This window comes from Lissotriton vulgaris, chromosome 7 (assembly GCF_964263255.1).
Source record: "Lissotriton vulgaris chromosome 7, aLisVul1.2, whole genome shotgun sequence".
Taxonomy (NCBI): domain Eukaryota; kingdom Metazoa; phylum Chordata; class Amphibia; order Caudata; family Salamandridae; genus Lissotriton; species Lissotriton vulgaris.
This window is the reverse complement of record NC_141695.1, coordinates 1,255,361,573-1,255,379,093: the sequence shown is the minus strand read 5'-3', so window position 1 is coordinate 1,255,379,093 and position 17,521 is coordinate 1,255,361,573. Positions and strand designations below refer to the sequence as shown.

At 45.0% G+C, this 17,521-nt stretch overlaps 1 protein-coding gene across 3 annotated transcripts in view; it reads left to right on the top strand.

Moving 5' to 3' along the window:
- Positions 1–17,521, top strand: part of LOC147703343 (uncharacterized) — a 210,328-nt gene that overhangs the window by 14,246 nt on the left and 178,561 nt on the right. The gene's annotated exons all lie outside the window — the stretch shown is intronic.

Genomic DNA, 17,521 nt, shown 5'->3' with positions numbered 1-17,521 from the left:
TGTTCTGTATGGGGACCCTGCATGCTACGAATGAGCAGTTGACAAGGAATCCGATATTGGCTGAAGAAGTCCAACCTGACAAGATGTTGAGCAGCTTCGAATCTCGGCTTCGCGTCCACATCCTGTGATTCTGGCAGATCAATTATTCTTCCAGTGCCTTCAAACAATGAACGTGTCCATGTGTGATGTAACTGGTGCTCCTGTAAAGCGCTCCAGTACCTTCGGGTCTCGTTCGCGCTATATAATAAAATCTGCAAACAAAAAAAAAATGGGCGCAGTATGCCCGCTAACTTTTTGTCCCAAGGCAACGTAGGGTGGTGGTGCTTTTCAGGAAATCCTATCACGTTGGTTCAATCAAAACTACAAAAATGTGGAGTTGGACTCACTTCCAAAGGGCTCTCCGTCTCTTTCTAGTCAAGAATAGACAACGTGCACGATGAAAACTCCTCACGCGGCGCGACAAAAGACAAGAACCTTTTATTGGCACGGAGGCCATTCAGGTGTTGCCAAAGTCAACACTCTGAGTCTATAAAACAGTCAAGCTAATGTGCGTTTACAAACGCAGCGCGCGCTGTTGCGTAACTCGACGCCGCCAACCTGCTTCCGGGTCCGACCTGTCCTCAGACTTGCACAGACACAGCCCGAGCCCTGCCTGCTGTTTCCGGTAGCCTGGAGTGAGTCACTTTTCAATTTTATTTCGTCAGGAAGCCAGCTTTATCATTCAACGTGACGAAGTGAAATCCATTCATTGATTACGAAACAGCGCGGAGGAGGTGCCAATGGTTCTCTTCTTCCTGCACGCCACATTACATGCATGCCTTTTCACTATCTAATGAAGCCTTGAGTCTGCACCTGCCGTGGAGAGAACATGCAAGCAAAACGATTCTCACGTGAAAGTTTAAACACTGAGCTAAGAAACTTAAGACCTCCGGTTATGCTAAGTTAGCACATCAGTTAAAGTACACTTGGTATTTGAATATATGTGCACATACAATTACAATTGGTACATAAAAGTTAATATAATGTAGAATAAAACCTTGATTACACGTGACTGAGTGTTATAAATACCTTTGTATAGCTATGAACGAGAACTCAATTTTTCACTAGAAATGCACACATTATGATTCTATTATTCTCGTCATGGAACATTTCAGAAATACATTTGAAACTCAATTGGGGTGAGGTTTCTGGTCCATTTCAGTTGATCATTGGAATGCTTGGTGACTTGATCGTTTGGTTGTTGCGAGAAAGTGCAGAAGGACAGGGCCTGAGAGAATGAGGCCAATCATAAAGCAGAACTCCATGGAGAGGCTGGCCAATGCTGAAGTGTGTGGAGAGGCTGGCCACTGGTGAACTGTATGGATAACCTGGACAAAGCTGAAGTGTATGGAGAGGCTGGCCAATGTTGAGAATTTCAGTTGTGGTCCTTTTGAGCACTCAGTAATTGCCTTGCACTCAGACATGGGCATCTTTGAGGTAGATGGAGATAGTGCTGGAGATGTTACAGATGATGACTAGTAGTCGCCTTAAGAACCTGTGAGACAGGGTTGAATCATTTGTACTCCCCATTCTAAACTGCAGGAGGAGGATAGGTGGTTGACATGTTGGGTGTAACCTTGGAAAAATGAGTCTTCATGATGCCTGGCCTGTTTATTCCTTGATGTTTTATTTAACGTTCAACACTACATTGCTAGCATTAAAGACTTGACAAAGTTGCAACAATAATTAGCAAGCAGCAATCTGTGCTGTCAAATAACATTTAAATTGCAGTAACATTTAAATACCAGGCTGCTTCCAACTGTTTCTTGACACCATGAATATTGTAAAGGGCTGAAAGTACCATTTTCACCTCCGCTTTTGCTGTTTTGTTTCTGATTGACCCATCTCATCAGTAGGGCTTCTGCTTGTTAATCACTTTGCAGTGCTTGTTGGTGTTGAAGTACAAAGAGGGACTATGTATCCCACTAGTCATGTAAATATGAGACAGTACATTGCAAACCAGTAACCTTAATGCAATATAATTAGTAAACTGTATTTACCTCAAAGGCATTTGTCTTCAAGGTAATAATTATATTCCTGAACCAGCGTTCATAGTACATTTGTAAGGCAAACTAAGGCAGATAAATAGCACATATTAAAACAGACAGCAAAACAATATTTTGTACAAATAAATAATGCAAGTGAAATTGAATAGGTGTCCATCAAGTTTTGCCAAAAAGCGCTCATGCTTGAAAGGGAGGAAAAAAAACCTATTTTAAGTATATTAATATTCGCTATAACTATAGTCACTGATGTTATATTGGAGACGGCCCTATTAAATTAAAGATAACAGGGACTGATTTTAAAAGTCAGTTCAAGGTCTTTAACGCAAGGCTGAAAGAGCCTCTGTAGGGATAGAGTAGGGGCTGGCTGTATTTATCCTTTTTTATGGTATTTGCGGTATATGTCCCTCATTACTTGATATAGTCTGTCCTTTAACGTTGTTGCATTTTGACCTGCAAAAAAGAATAGTTGTGATGGGCATCTCTTTAAATACTATTCTTTTGCTTAGGAATAGCACAGTCAAGGTACACGAGTAGGTGCCAGAGGCCTATGGTGTAAGCCTGTCTGTCAATATGGGCAGGCATCAAATAACTTCACCATTATTGGGACATACTGTCAAACGCTTGTCTGTGCGTAATTGGGATAGCACCTTAGTGCCACGTGTTCTACAACCTGTAGATTGCAAATTGTCTTCACTATCTATATTCGGTGTGGATGCAGCCATACTTGAAAGATGTAATGACCATGTTTTTTGAGAAAGGTGAAGTAATTTGAAGCCAGTTTACAATCTGTAGGACATACGACAAAAGGCTCCAAGCTGCTATCCCCACACCTTGGAAAAAAGTGATTATGCTATCTGTAAGCAAATACAAGGCTTCAAAAATGGAGAGGAGACTGGTAGGCAGCTGATGTCTGCAGTGGAAAATGATAGTGATTCAGGGGAGGTGGAGGCAACCAAGGACAGTCTCTGTGTCTCGGTGGAGGGCATCACGAAGGCTGAGATGGTCTGCCTTTCGGGTGGCACAATGTGTCCGTGCCCAGAGCAGGTGCAGACTTTGATGAGCTAAGCTTTTTTCTTGGAATTCAACCTTGCGTATGATTGTGCTATTCATAATTTTGCAGGCCTGGGAGGAATTCCTTATTTTTGAACTTAACATTTGTAAAGCATGGCCTGGCTCTTCCTGTCCACAAGGATGGATCTGAATCCCCGGTCATCGCCAAGCATCTCATTCATTTAGACAAATCCTGTATTTATAACTACCAGTAAAAATATAATTACTAGATGTGATTATGTGCTCAGCAGAATTACCTTCAGTCCCGATGATGACCTAATAAGTTCTCTAAGCATCAAAACATCATCAACACTGATTTGGCAACAAAGGCTACTTTTGGAATTTCATATTTTCTACCGAGTACATTTTGTTCAAACAAATTACAACAACCCATTTCACCTAATGTACTCTGTTGAATAAAATATACAGTCTGTTGCCATAATCTTTTTCTTGATCACATTTTTGGGTGGTTTCTCCACTCACCAGCACCTTGCGTCTTCCTTTCACAGACAGTGAACACATATAGGCCCATATGTACGATATTCCCAAATAGCAAATCCGTAGAAATAGCTATTTGGGAATCTCAAAAGGTAATGTATGTAGCCTTTGATTTCCTCATAGCACTTTCTACAGAATCGCATGCGCTATTGGGAAATCGCACATAAGTAAATCACAAATTTGCTGTTTCCTAATAGGAAAAATCAAATTTGGAAACAGAGGTTCTGCCAGGGACAGGGAACAACTGGTGTGTGGAAGGACAACTTACTTGCGCATTACAGCCACGAAGTCACATGCATGGAAATGAGGTGACCTCACACTATGACTAGACTATGAAGCATAAAAAATTGCTTGAGTGCAGCTGGAATATTCCCAATAGGGGTGGACCTGTGATGTACAGCGAGAATTATGCAACATGTCCAAGATATTGGTTAAATCAATTTTTTTCAGTTAATCCTTGTTTGTGTATTTGTAAAAGAGGAGGGCGATTAATTGTGCTTCAATAATGTTGTTCTGAGGTGCTAGACATGGACTTCAGTTGGACGCCTGGGCCTAGATAAACATAATTATATGGATGCCTGCTGAAGGAAATGTGCAGGAACTCGGGCAAATTCCCTGCATAATGTTGGTGTCATGGCGAGAAGACCAGAGGAGGGTGCTTTCTAAGGGGGAACTTGAGGGTTACATATTGGTGTTGACATGTATGAGTATCAAATTTGTCGTGCAATATTGGTGCAGTGAGAGGAAGGCACATCTAAGTCCGCGAGGGTATGCCAAAATTAACTATGCGTTCAATGACTGTCCCTTTGGTTCCTTTTAGTCTTCTTAATGTGGGAAGAAGTGAGAAGGGTGCCCACTGGTCTTTTTTCCCAGGTCCTTAAAACAGTAGCGGCTGCTACCGAACGGGGGTGGTGGGGCAGGCACAGATGGGGTGAACGGAAGGGGGGGAATAAAAAATAAACACTTACCTGAATACTGCTGGCCGTCGTCTCTCCTCTGTCCTCTCTGCAGCAGGAAGCACACAGCCTCCCAGAATCCCCTGACCAATCACAACGCTGCATTACAGCAGCTTTGTGACTGGTCTGAGCGTTGTGGTTTGGCACTCAGAGAGTGACTGGGAGGCAGGGCATGTTCTCCACCCAGGCTGTACAATACAGTCTGTGGAGAACATTCAAAGTGGGACCCTATCAACAAGGTCCTTTTCAACCTCCTTTCCCTCCTATGATGGGCTGGAATCCTAATTTCGCACCGCACCCCCAGTTTAACCACCAGGGCTACCCGCATCCTTTTTTAGACAGAGGAAGGCGGGGCAGAGGGAGGCAGAAAAACAACACCCAAGTCCATTGGGGACCAACGGGCGAGAACGGGGACAACTCCAACACCAAGGCAGGGGATCAGAGACCAGGCCTCAGCAACCAGAAACCCTGATCACCAACCTTTCTACTTATGACCTGACCACAGCGGAAACTAAAGTCTTGGAGAAAGGACTGGGCTTCATACCCACACCAAGGCTGGATCGCTTTAAACTACACTGCGAACTAAGCCAATTCTTCAGGAAACTGCGATTGAAGAATTTCTTTGAAAACAGAGAAAGTATCGAGACGGAGGGATCAAAAGGCGATACGGAGTTCAAATTGAAATCCAATTTCCAACCACCCCCACACACAGTGGCACCAGAGATTCTAGCCTTTGAACAGGCAGTCTTCAAAGAAGTTGAACACTTACAAGAACCGAGACCGTTCAAAAACTTATCAGCAGAGGAATTCAAGGCCATTCAGTCTCTTAAAATGAACAAAAACATCATTATAAAGAGTGCTGACAAGGGGGGGCGGCGTTGTGATACAGAATAAGAACGATTACGATACTGAATGCCAACGGCTCCTGAGCAATACCATCAACTATGTCCCTCTCAGATTTGATCCGACTAACGATCTTAGAGATGAAATCTGTGAGTTAGTCTCCACCGCAGAAAGAGATGGCTTAATCACTAAAAAGGAAGCAGACTTCTTATTACCATCAGAGGGTAAGGTGCCCTATTTTTATATACTGCCCAAAACCCACAAGAACATCCTACCCCCCCCCAGGGAGACCCATTGTCTCTGGGTTGGGCTCATTGCTTGAGCCACTCTCAAAATACTGTGATTTCTTCCTGAGACCGATCATCCAATCGACAAGCACTTATTTAAAAGATACCAAAAGCTTGCTCGCTTTACTCAGATCCATCACTCTCCCTGCAGACCCGTGCTTTCTGGTAACTATGGACATCGAAAGCCTCTATACCTGCATTCCGCAGGATGACACAATCAAGGTGCTGAAGGAGGCTCTTGATAGAACCACCCGGGATTTTATAGTGGATTGCGCAACACTTGCTCTAAAACGCAACTATTTTGAGCACGATGGCAAGATCTATCTACAAGCCACGGGTACATCCATGGGCAGCACATTTGCCCCTTCGGTGGCAGGCCTGTATGTGTTTGATTTTGAGCGTAATCATATTTTGAATCCTACCAACCCCTTCGGAACCAACATCGTCTTATGGCAGCGCTATATAGACGATGTCTTGATGATCTGGCAAGGTGATGAGATTTTACTATCTAGTTTCTTCAATTGGGTCAACAACTGTAACAATCACTTGAAGTTTACCCATGAACACTCCCGAGACAGGATAACTTTTTTGGATGTCAATATCAACAGGGTAGAGAATCATTTAGAAACCAAGACCTTCTACAAGCCCACAGCGAAAAACAACTTGCTGCATTTTACAAGTTACCATCCTCGAGCCCTGCGTGAAAATCTCCCTTATGGGCAGTATTTACGATTAAGGCGAAATTGCAGCAATTTGTCTGATTACAAGCAACAGGCAAGTGACCTGACAAACAAACTGGCTCTAAGAGGATATCCCAAAGGCATTCTAGCCAAAAGCCAAAAGAGAGCAAGAAACCAACCGAGAGATGGATTGTTGGAGGATCACAACAACAGTGAGAAAGAAGAACTTCCACTGACATGTGTAACCACTTATAACGCTTTGTCCAATGCAGTAAGCAAATGTATTTCAAAAAATTGGAGGATCATCACCAGCAACAAAACAGATTGGAAAAAAACCCTCTTTTCTTATAAAAGAGCTACGAGCTTAAAAGACTCATTGGTGCATACCCGCCCTCAGATTTCCCCACCAAATCAGAATGTTCCAAGTGTATTGGACGCCTGGGGTTTGCCTCCCATCCTTGGACATTTCCCCTGTGGGAATTGTAACGTTTGTCATCTCACCACTGAAACAAAATTCCTTATTTTGACAGATGGCACAAGGTGGGAACAAAGAAGACACACCAATTGCAACACCTCGAACGTTGTATATCTGATCACGTGTCGGTGCAACCTCCAGTACGTGGGGATGACCACAAGGCGCATTAAGACCAGGATATGTGAACATCGAAGTAATATTCGATGTAAGAGAGCCACTACGAAACTAATGGCACATTTCTTACAGTCCAACCACACCCCAAATGATCTACAATGGACGATACTGGAGCACCTGACTACTGGCTCAGAGCAAAAACTGTTTGAAAAGGAACAACGGTGGGTTTACCGTCTGGGCACCCACAAATCAGGCCTGAACGATGAAATTCCCTGGGGTACTATCTCTTAATAACCTGTATCCGCTCTGAGGTTCCCATATACAAGGTCTCTCTACAGTGATTATCTGAGCCTTCCCCTGAGGCCATCTGTTCCATACGTTATGATTTATAAGCTTTCACCAGTAACAGTAGTGTGAATCAGACTATGCCAACTTTTAGTCCCCTCCATTACCAACACCAGGCTGCTGAGAGAACCCCAGCCTCTTTCCCGTTGGCTAACAGATTTTTCACTCCCTTGATAAGGCGGGGAGGCATTTAGTTCTGAAGCCTGTCCCCATAGTTAGGTGCCATTGCAGTAACATCACATTTAAATGAACTTCGTGGTTGCTACAACCTTGGTAATTAACTTGCAATATATGTGGTTTCTTCCACTGTATTTTCACCAATTTTTGGCACCAGACAGTATTATTTACATAATATTTTCTAACAAAGGGGAACAAGGGTCTCGAACCCTGGCCGTCACTCTTATCACGGCAAAATATAGCACGTACCGCTTTAAGATGACAACCGGGCGCGTTCTGACGTAAGCTCTTACGTGACCGACTTCCCCCAATCTGCATCTGGATATAACGGCTTGCCGGAGGTCTACCGTCTCCTTCCGGGTGAGACGGCAGCCTTGAAGATAGGTTTCGGGCGGGGAGCCGCGAGTAAGACAGTAAGTCGCTTTCAATTCCCTTTAGGATAGCGGGCACATCTGCTATTTAGTTCGCCTGTCGGACAACCTTTTAATCACGCGGTTTCTTTTACAAGACGGTTACCGCGTGAAGATTGCCCATGCTGTCCACACCTATGGGAGACATATTACTTCGCTAAATGCGTGAGTAGACCTAACAATTCTGTCACTGAGTGTGTTTTTTATATGTTTTATATGTTTGTCTGGCATGTACAGATCATACCACATCGCCACAAGCATAAGTGTCTATTCTATCCTGAAACTCTGTGTTTATTTTCATGTCATTCGTCGATGTGGCATCGCTAATTGCGTGAATGCACCATATATCCTGATACTCTGTGTGTTTGTATATGTTTGTCCGGCATATATAGAACATACCACAATGAACACCAGTGTCTAATCATTCCTGACACACTGTGTTTATTTTCATATCATTCATCCATGTGGCATCATTCTAGATACACCACCGCTTCCCCGTGAGAGGGGATTCACCCTGATTTGCCGATTGCTTCAACAACGCAACCATTAACTAAGTGGCGTTTTAAAGTACTACCTTTAACAATTCTTTTTCTCACTCTGATTAGTGTTGAGCATTAAGCACGATATTTACAAGACAGGTACATGGTTAATATGTGACCAGCCCTGTTTTGATTGTGAACTACATATGAGTTTTTCACAGGATACTTACCCATTAGGGTTGAAGGCAAGAGACTACGAGTGTGCACGCGTTCACTGTGTGACGCTGTGGGACTTTCGCATTGCCATTCTACAACTTGGTGCATTAGTCTAGTTCTGATGCCCCATAAGGACCAAGTTGTCTTTACACTGAGCATCGTGTAAACATGTGCATTATATGTCATTGTATGTCCTTTCTCTTCACAGGTTTTTTGGCTAGGTCTTACATTGTGTATTGACCTTTATCACGGAGACTGCTCGTGATAGTTAATCGTTAATTGTATTTTTTCACACATCGAGCCTCACAGCAGGGTGCGCCTTAGCGCGCGCATACCACTGGGGGTGTTTATTTAAGGTCCTGACGAATGCTGAGCAAATTGCAGTCAAACAGCAGAAACATGTTGACCAAAAATTTTCTTTAACCATTAAAGGACACAAGTTGCTTAATACAGAACCTAATAGTCCGCTCACTTGCTTTTAACAAATACGGGTTGGCCATTATTAAAATAGGTATAAAGGCTACAACCTAGTATTTTTTTAATCTGCACATATTATCACTACATTTTGAATTGGGCACTGTTGCATTCACCACATCCTGCTCCGCTGTTAACAGGCGTTGTAGCACGCTGGGGGGTATTAGACCACCCCAGCGGGGACCCCATGATGAAGCATGTCACCAGCTAGTGGTGAGTGAGGGTCCTTCTACAAAAGGGAGATCCCTGTCCTGTTTTACAAAGTGGGATACAGGTGCCCAGTTGTAGTTACAACCCAACTGGGGGAGGTGTTTGCTATTCCTGTTGAAGGTTTGGTTTTTGACGCACTGCTTTTTCATAGCTTAGTATTATAATTTGAGCACTGTGCTATTCTCTCCTCTGTTGTTATTATAGAACATTCAAAGTGCGCATGATAGTTTGGCCGGCTCGAGACGGCTGGCCCAAATGTCCTGTGCACTTAAGGTGCAGCCACCACTCCTCCTCCCTGTGACGGGGTGAGCCAAGCCCCGCCCGCCCTAACAACCTGGCTTTAACTGCAAGCTCAATACAAAAAATAAAATGATAATAACGGAAAGTTATTATCATTTTATTTTTTGGATTGAGCTTGCAGTTGAAGCTGTGGGGCGACGCTTCTCCGCCTTAGCGGAGGAGCCACCGCAGCCTAAAAAATAACAATAGTCTTGCTTACTATGAGAGTTACACCACATGGCCTAGCTCAATGAAAAGAGCCATGTTTTTATTGCCTTTAAAAATTGTAGGGGGACATGAAAATATTTTTCCTGAGCAGAGAGAAAGTCCCAAAGGTTTGGTTTTTTTAATCAAATAAGGTTAATTCCCAAATTCTGAACTTTTTGTTCTTTGAGTATGATGTACCTTTTTGGCAGACGCTTGCTCTGTTGCAGTATGTGCTTACTTTCCTCGGATGTGGGGTTCATCCACTACAATATAAAAATGGTGTACGACAGGGCCACGCTTGCCATTACCACGCATTTCTTTACAATGCGTTTTTCACAGCGCAAGCGTCTTTACCACGCAGGTTTTTACCACGACTATGCCTTTACCACCCATTTTTTTGTTAAATCTGTTTTTTAGCATTTTATGGTCTTCGAAATACAGTATAAAGAAGGATCAGTTTATCATGACATTCCGGTCTCGCCGGTCGAACATATAAATATCTCAGATCAATACAGAATGGAATCATGTCGCCGCGCTGACAGCGCTACATAGGTGAAGATCATGTGCGCAGATCTGACTAGCACGTGGAGGGCCTAGTCCGGCGCCTTCTGTAATTGTTCATGACTATCTGCCGGTTCAGTCTTGCACAATAGCATGTTCATGGGGTGGATCTCCTCACTATGGACTTGCGTCTAGAAATGACAGTTATCTAACCTTTATATAAAAAGAAAACTTAAACAATACCTAAACAGTAGCCGCAAAACACTTACATTCGTGTGTGCTGATCCTCCTTACCCCCCCTCAGCACCTTCCCACTTGTGTAAATTCATCTGTAAGTAAGTATACATCTCAGACCCACGTGTCTAAAGGCTGGAAGATTGCATAGAAAGTTATCCGGATATGCCTTTACCACCCATGACTTTACAAGCACGCCTGTCGAGCTCTGGGACCTGCTCACCACCACTTCACCAGACGTCGCCTTGTTGACTGAGACCTGGATGAACGAAGCCTCCGCCCCAGACATCGCAGTGGCCATCCCCCCCGACGGATACATAATCTCGCGCAGAGACCGCACCAATGAAGTGGGAGGAGGCCTCGCATCATCCACAAGAATACAATCAAGGTCTCCACAAACACCGACAACACCCTCACCACCGCCGAACTCATGCACTCCAAGATCAACACAGACCCCAAGACCACCCTCCGAGTCACCCTCGTTTACAGACCACCCGGCCCACGTCCCCAATTCTGCAACTCAATCGCCGACTTCATCAGCGCGCACGCGCTGACCTCCACCAATTACATCCTGCTCGGCGACCTGAGCTACCATCTAGAAAACAACAACAACAGCAATTCCTCCACCCTGGTCGACACCCTCGCCACTCTCGGACTGAAACTGATCGTCACAACCCCGACCCACATCTCCGGCCACACGCTTGATGCCATCTTCACTGCCAGCCCCCACGTCACCTTCAGCCACGCCTGCGAGCTCACCTGGACCGACCACCACTGCGTCCACTTCATCCTCCAGAAACCCGTCACCCACCACCGCACTCCACAGATCCCCCGCCATCGCTGGGGCAAAGTCACCAAGGAGCAACTGGAAACTCACCTCTCACTCAACCCACCAATTAACCCCACCGACCCCAAGGAGGGGCCCCGCACCCTCAGGCTCTGGATTGAGGACTGCGACAACACCATAGCACTTATGAAACAATCCACCGACAGAGACACCAGCCAGAGAGCCAGCTGGTTCACCCCGGAGCTCCTAGCCTCCAAGCGAACCTGCCGGAAACTCGAGGTCATCTGGCTCAACGATAGAACTCTCGCCAACCGCACAGCCCACAAAGACGCCATCCGCAACCACCACCACCTCATCAGGACCACCAAAAGAGCCTCATTCAAAGACCGCCTCAACAACAACGCCCACAGCAGCAAAGCGCTATTCAATATTGCGAAAGAACTATCCACTACTAGCTCCTGCACCAACGACATCCCGCCATCGCAAGCCCTGTGCGACACCCTCGCGGCCTTCTTTCACCGCAAGATCACAGACATCCACAACAGCTTCAATCCCCGGACACACCCTACGGACCCCGCCACGATGAACACCCCCAAGCCCCACCGACCACGACCCTCTGACCACTTGGACTAACGTGAGCACCGAAGACATAACTAAGAGCATGAGCACCATCCACTCAGGCTCCCTGTCTGACCCTCTCCCCCACCACATCGCCAACAAAGCGGACAGCCTCATCGCACCCCACCTGCGTAACATCATCAACCTCTCCTTCGAAACAGCGACCTTCCCGGAGAGCTGGAAACACGCCAAGATCAACGCCCTCCTGAAGAAACCCAAGGCAGCCCCGAGCGACCTCAAGAACTTCCGGCCCATCTCCCTGCTTCCGTTCCCAGCGAAAGTCATGGAAAAGATCGTAAACACCCAGCTCACCCGCTACCTAGAAGACAACAGCATCCTGGACCCCTCCCAGTCAGGCTTCCCGCAGCAATCACAGTACCGAGACCGCCCTCATTGCCGCCACAGACGACATCAGAATCCTACTCGACAACGGCGAGACAGCGGCCCTCATCCTCCTGGACCTCTCTGCCGCCTTCGACACCGTCTGCCACCACACACTACGCACACGCATCTACGACGCAGGAATCCGAGACAAGGCCCTGGACTGGACCACCTCCTTCCTCACCGACCGGACCCAGAGAGTCCTCCTCCCCCCGTTCCATTCCGGAACCACCAAAACCATCTGCGGCGTCCCCCAGGGATCCTCCCTCAGCCCGACGCTGTTCAACGTCTACATGGCCCCCCTCGCTCGCATCGCCAGACTTCACGACCTCAACATAATCTCCTACGCCGACGACACCCAGCTGATCCTCTCCCTCACCAAGGACCCCCTCACCGCCAAAGCCAACCTACACCAGGGCATGAAGGCCGTCGCTGATTGGATGGAGGCAAGCAGGCTCAAGCTGAATACGGACAAGACGGAGATCCTCATCCTCGTGCCCAACCCCTCAGCGTGGGACGACTCCTGGTGGCCAGCATCACTGGGAACCCCCCCACGGGACCAACCAACCACGCACGCAACCCAGGAGTTATGCTCGACTCCAAGCTCAGCATGACCAACCAAGTCAACGCAGTCTCCTCTTCCTGCTTCCACACCCTCCGCATGCTCCGCAAGATCTACAGATGGATCCCGACGGACACACGGAAAATCGTCACCCATGCTCTCGTCAGCAGCCGACTTGACTACGGAAACGCCCTCTACGCCGGAGCCCCGTCCAAGCTCATCAACAGACTCCAAAGAGTACAGAACGCCTCAGCACGCCTGATCCTTGACGTCCCGCGCAGGGACCACATCACCCTGCACCTGAGAGACCTGCACTAGCTCCCAGTCGTCAAAAGAATCACATTCAAACTCATGATTCACGCACACAAAGCACGCCACAAGACCGGCCCTGCCTATCTCAACAAAAGACTCGCCTTCCACGTACCCAACAGGAAACTCTGTTCCGCCGACCTGTCCCTGGCCGCCGTCCCGCGCATTCACAGAACCACTTCCGGGGGCAGATCCTTCTCCCACCGCGCCACCAAGTCCTGGAATGTCCTCCCCCTCCACCTACGACAGACCACAGACCTCCCGGACTTCAGAAGACTGCTCAAGACCTGGCTCTTCGACCACTAGCTGCAGCTGCCCCCCTCCCCCCCAGCGCCTTGAGACCCTAGCGGGTAAGTAGTGTGCTCTACAAATTCCCTGATTGATTGATTGACAACGAAAATTTAATTTATTTACATGTAAGTATTATATATATATATTTTTTTTTTCTCAGACCGTCTCCAGTTCACTGACCTCTGGTGCTCTACTCCCGGTGCATAGTCGTCGACAAGCCATGTCGATAAAATTTGCCCAGTCTTCTTTTGTTCAAGAAGAATTGATACGCACTCACAGTGTCCGATATTTCCGTAATATCTTTATTTTTAGTTAAGCTTCAGGTTCAAAAGAAAATACTGACGCGTTTCGTTAGTGACAACTAACTTGATCACGGGAAAAAAAAAATATATATATATCTTTGATTATTATCAAATGTCGACAAACACATTAGTATTTTTACTATGTCCATCTTGAGTTGTTTGAACTGTGTGAGCTGCTATTTTCTCGCACGTTTTGCACTTTATAAACCCTCCTTTATGTCTATGACACGTCATGTGATCAAGACTCGGGGTAGAGGCGAAAAGCGTCATGATAGACTGCTGGGCAATATATATGCATTAAATAAAGCACTGAGAAATTACACCTATTTGTGGGTCCACTCATCGTCATTTTCCAGGATTGGATGTGTTTGCGTGGCGAGAACTTTGTGATATATATACAGAAGAGGTAACATGCAAACTGTTAAATCTACATGGGTGGATCAATTAACAAAACTACAAGCCTGGAGAAGCACAGGACTCCTTTCACACGAGGAGTTCAGATATCTTAAGAAAGACCATCCAGTTATTCCATCGTTTTATTTACTCCCGAAGATTCACAAGGACCCTGTACAACCCCCTGGCCGACCCATTATCTCGGCAATTGACAGTTCCTTGGAACATGTGTCCAAGTACATTGACTTTTTTCTTCAAGGACATGTGAAAACTCTCAACTCGTATGTCAAAGACTCTTTTGATTTCCTCAGCAAGATTGAGCATTTTGCTTGGGAGGAGGATATCCTTTTAATGACTTTGGATGTTTCTTCCCTTTATACTTCAATACGACATCATGACGGATTGAAAGCCCTGGAATACTACTTTAACAGATGCCCCCCTCATTCAGTGGCACACAATAAGATGCTGGTGGATATGACCAGAATGTGCCTCAAACAAAACTTTTTTATCTTCAATGGCGCAATCTATCATCAAGTAAGAGGTGTGGTGATGGGGGCCTGTTTCTCACCAAGCTACGCGTGTTTACACGTTGGGCTATGGGAGGAACAGGTCCTTATCGGCCAGCACCAAAACATTGTTTCCAACAATATTGTTCTTTACCTGCGTTACATTGATGATATGTTTTTGATTTGGAGGGGGGACATTGAAAATGCCAGGGCTTTTGTTGAGTTAATCAATGTCAACTCGGTTAATCTTAACTTTACATCAAGTATCAGTTCTGTTTCCATTTGTTTTCTGGATGTAGAAGTTTTTGTATCTAATAACACCTTAGGTACCAGACTATATAGGAAACCGAGTGCGGGTAACACAATTTTACACTCTAATAGCCAGCACCCTGCACATCTGATTCGGAGTATTCCCTTTGGGGAAATGCTCCGAATCAGCAGAATCTGCAGTACTGATGCTGAATGTGCGGCTGCACAGGAAGCTTGCAGATTACGTTTCCTTGACAGAGGCTATTCCAACATTAGCCTAGTCAAAGCCATCCAACGATCCAATTCTGTTAGCAGACAGGAGGCCCTTGTCCCTAGGGTGAGAAATATCACTACAAATAGCCAGCCAGGAGGAGAAAATGCAAACAGTTGCCCACGAGTTATTCTAACTTTTAACCGTCAGCATGGGGCATTGAGGAAGATCCTATATAAAAACTGGAACCTGGTCCAAAGTGATCCAGTAATTGGGCACAAACTTAACAGTAAACCAGAAGTCACCTTTCGCAGATCTCCATCCATGGCAAGGGCATTAGTTAGTAACACCCTGGAGCCTATAACCTCCACCACTTGGGGGTCACTCAGGAAGGGCTTTAAGACCTGTCCTCAATGCAAAGCCTGCCGCTTTGGCAGCAACAGGACTCATTTCAAGAGTCCCTTCCGTGAACGCCCCACAGCTATCTCCAAGTGGTTAACCTGCAAATCGGAGTTTGTCATTTATGTGTTGGAGTGTCCGTGTGGCTTACAATACGTAGGCAGTACTAAACTGCCTGCCCACAAACGGATACTCCAACACATACGTGCAATCTCAGGCCACGACCAAAACTATCCGGTGACTAGACATTTCCAGGACAAACATCATGGCATACCCGATCAGCTCCGGTATTTTTTAATTGATGCAGTTGAGGTTTCAAGAAGGGGAGGTGACCGTGAGGCCAAACTCCGTCTTCTTGAGACCAGATACATACTGGAGCTAAACACTAAGAATCCTAACGGGTTAAATGATCGGGAAGATCTTTATACATGTATCTGAATGAATTTTCAAATATGCCTTCATATTCCTGTATGTTTAGTTACTGTTTGGGTCAACTTTGAGTTAAATGAATTCTGTTAAACCGTTGTAATAATGTGGTGCTCTACTTTGATTAGATCTTTTTAACAACTTATGAAACGAAAAAGATAAAACTTGTTTTTAAACATGAAACTTTTGCACATATAATGAGCTGTTTTTCACTTGCACTTTATTGAAGAATATCTTCCATCACCTATCTTGCACTTTATAAGACTCAGCAGGCTTTTGTGGCAGGCCCACTTGGGCTTTATTCAAAACAATGTTATTGCATTTAACCGAGGACAAGGATGTATATAATTTTTTATATACTCAGTATCAATTGCACTAGCAGCATGTTATTCGAATATGTTTACAAATTGGGCCATCTCACAAAGCATAATAACGTGGTAATACAATATCAATCAATAATGTTTTAGGTTGATAAGCACATAGACACATTTATTTGTCGTGTATTATTACAAGATTGAAAAGTTTGTTGATATTGTTTCTACATGACATGTTACCAGTATTTTATATTTGTAATCCTTTAAACAGTTATTTGTTTAAGGATAGCTTTGTTTCTTCGTTGGTCCCAAAAACATGTGGTATTTTGCCATTTTCACGTTTTTATAACGCTGCTCATTTGCACTTTAGTATGTTTTCTATGTCCTTCGCCAATTTCTATGCACTGTCACTTTAAAAGCTTTGCTCCTTGACGAGCAGTTTGTCATGTGATCAAGTCTTCTCTAAGGCGAAACGCGTCATGGCGGCAGCGCTGGCTTTTACTAAATAAATTTTGTTGCACCAGCACTTTCTGGGTCGACTCCTCGTCATTGTTGGATCCTGCAGATGGTATCTGTTGAATTGGTGACGATCAACGCAATATATATATATATATATATATATATTTGTGTCCATGATTGAGTTGAACTTTATTAACATGCTGACCGTTTGGTGCAATTGACACACTGACGAAGGCAGCATGCCGAAACGCGTCTGTGCAGTTTCCCTGAATAAATCTTTCTGTGGTTTCTACAATCCTCCTTGAGTGCTGTGCCTTTTCTGTAAAGATTAGAAAAGTTTGAGCGTAATATATATATATATATATATATATATATATATATATATATATATATATATATATATATATATATATATATATTTATTTATTTATACACTTTCAAACACCCATTAGCATGCTAAACCCTAAAAATACCCTTGGCATCAAAAAGCCATACCCACCCAAAACCCTTAAAATATACAACTTGCTCTAACGTGTGTGTATGTATGTATATATTCCAAAACGCATGGTAGCCCTGTTGAGTGGCACACAAGGAGTAAAGCAGGTTACCAGCCTGTATTCCCCAGGTATGGACGCAGCTTCTGTGGCCAGTAAGATAACACAGCTTTCCAAACACCTGACACGTTTGGATAATACATCTTTTTCAAAGGCGTGTCTGAAAAGAAGTGCTGTGAGCCGCACTCACCCCCAGTATCAATTTCACTAAAGGACACGCCCCGATGGGGCCGCTCTCAATGAGACAATGTCCAATGCATGCTGGGGGCTGTAGTGCCAT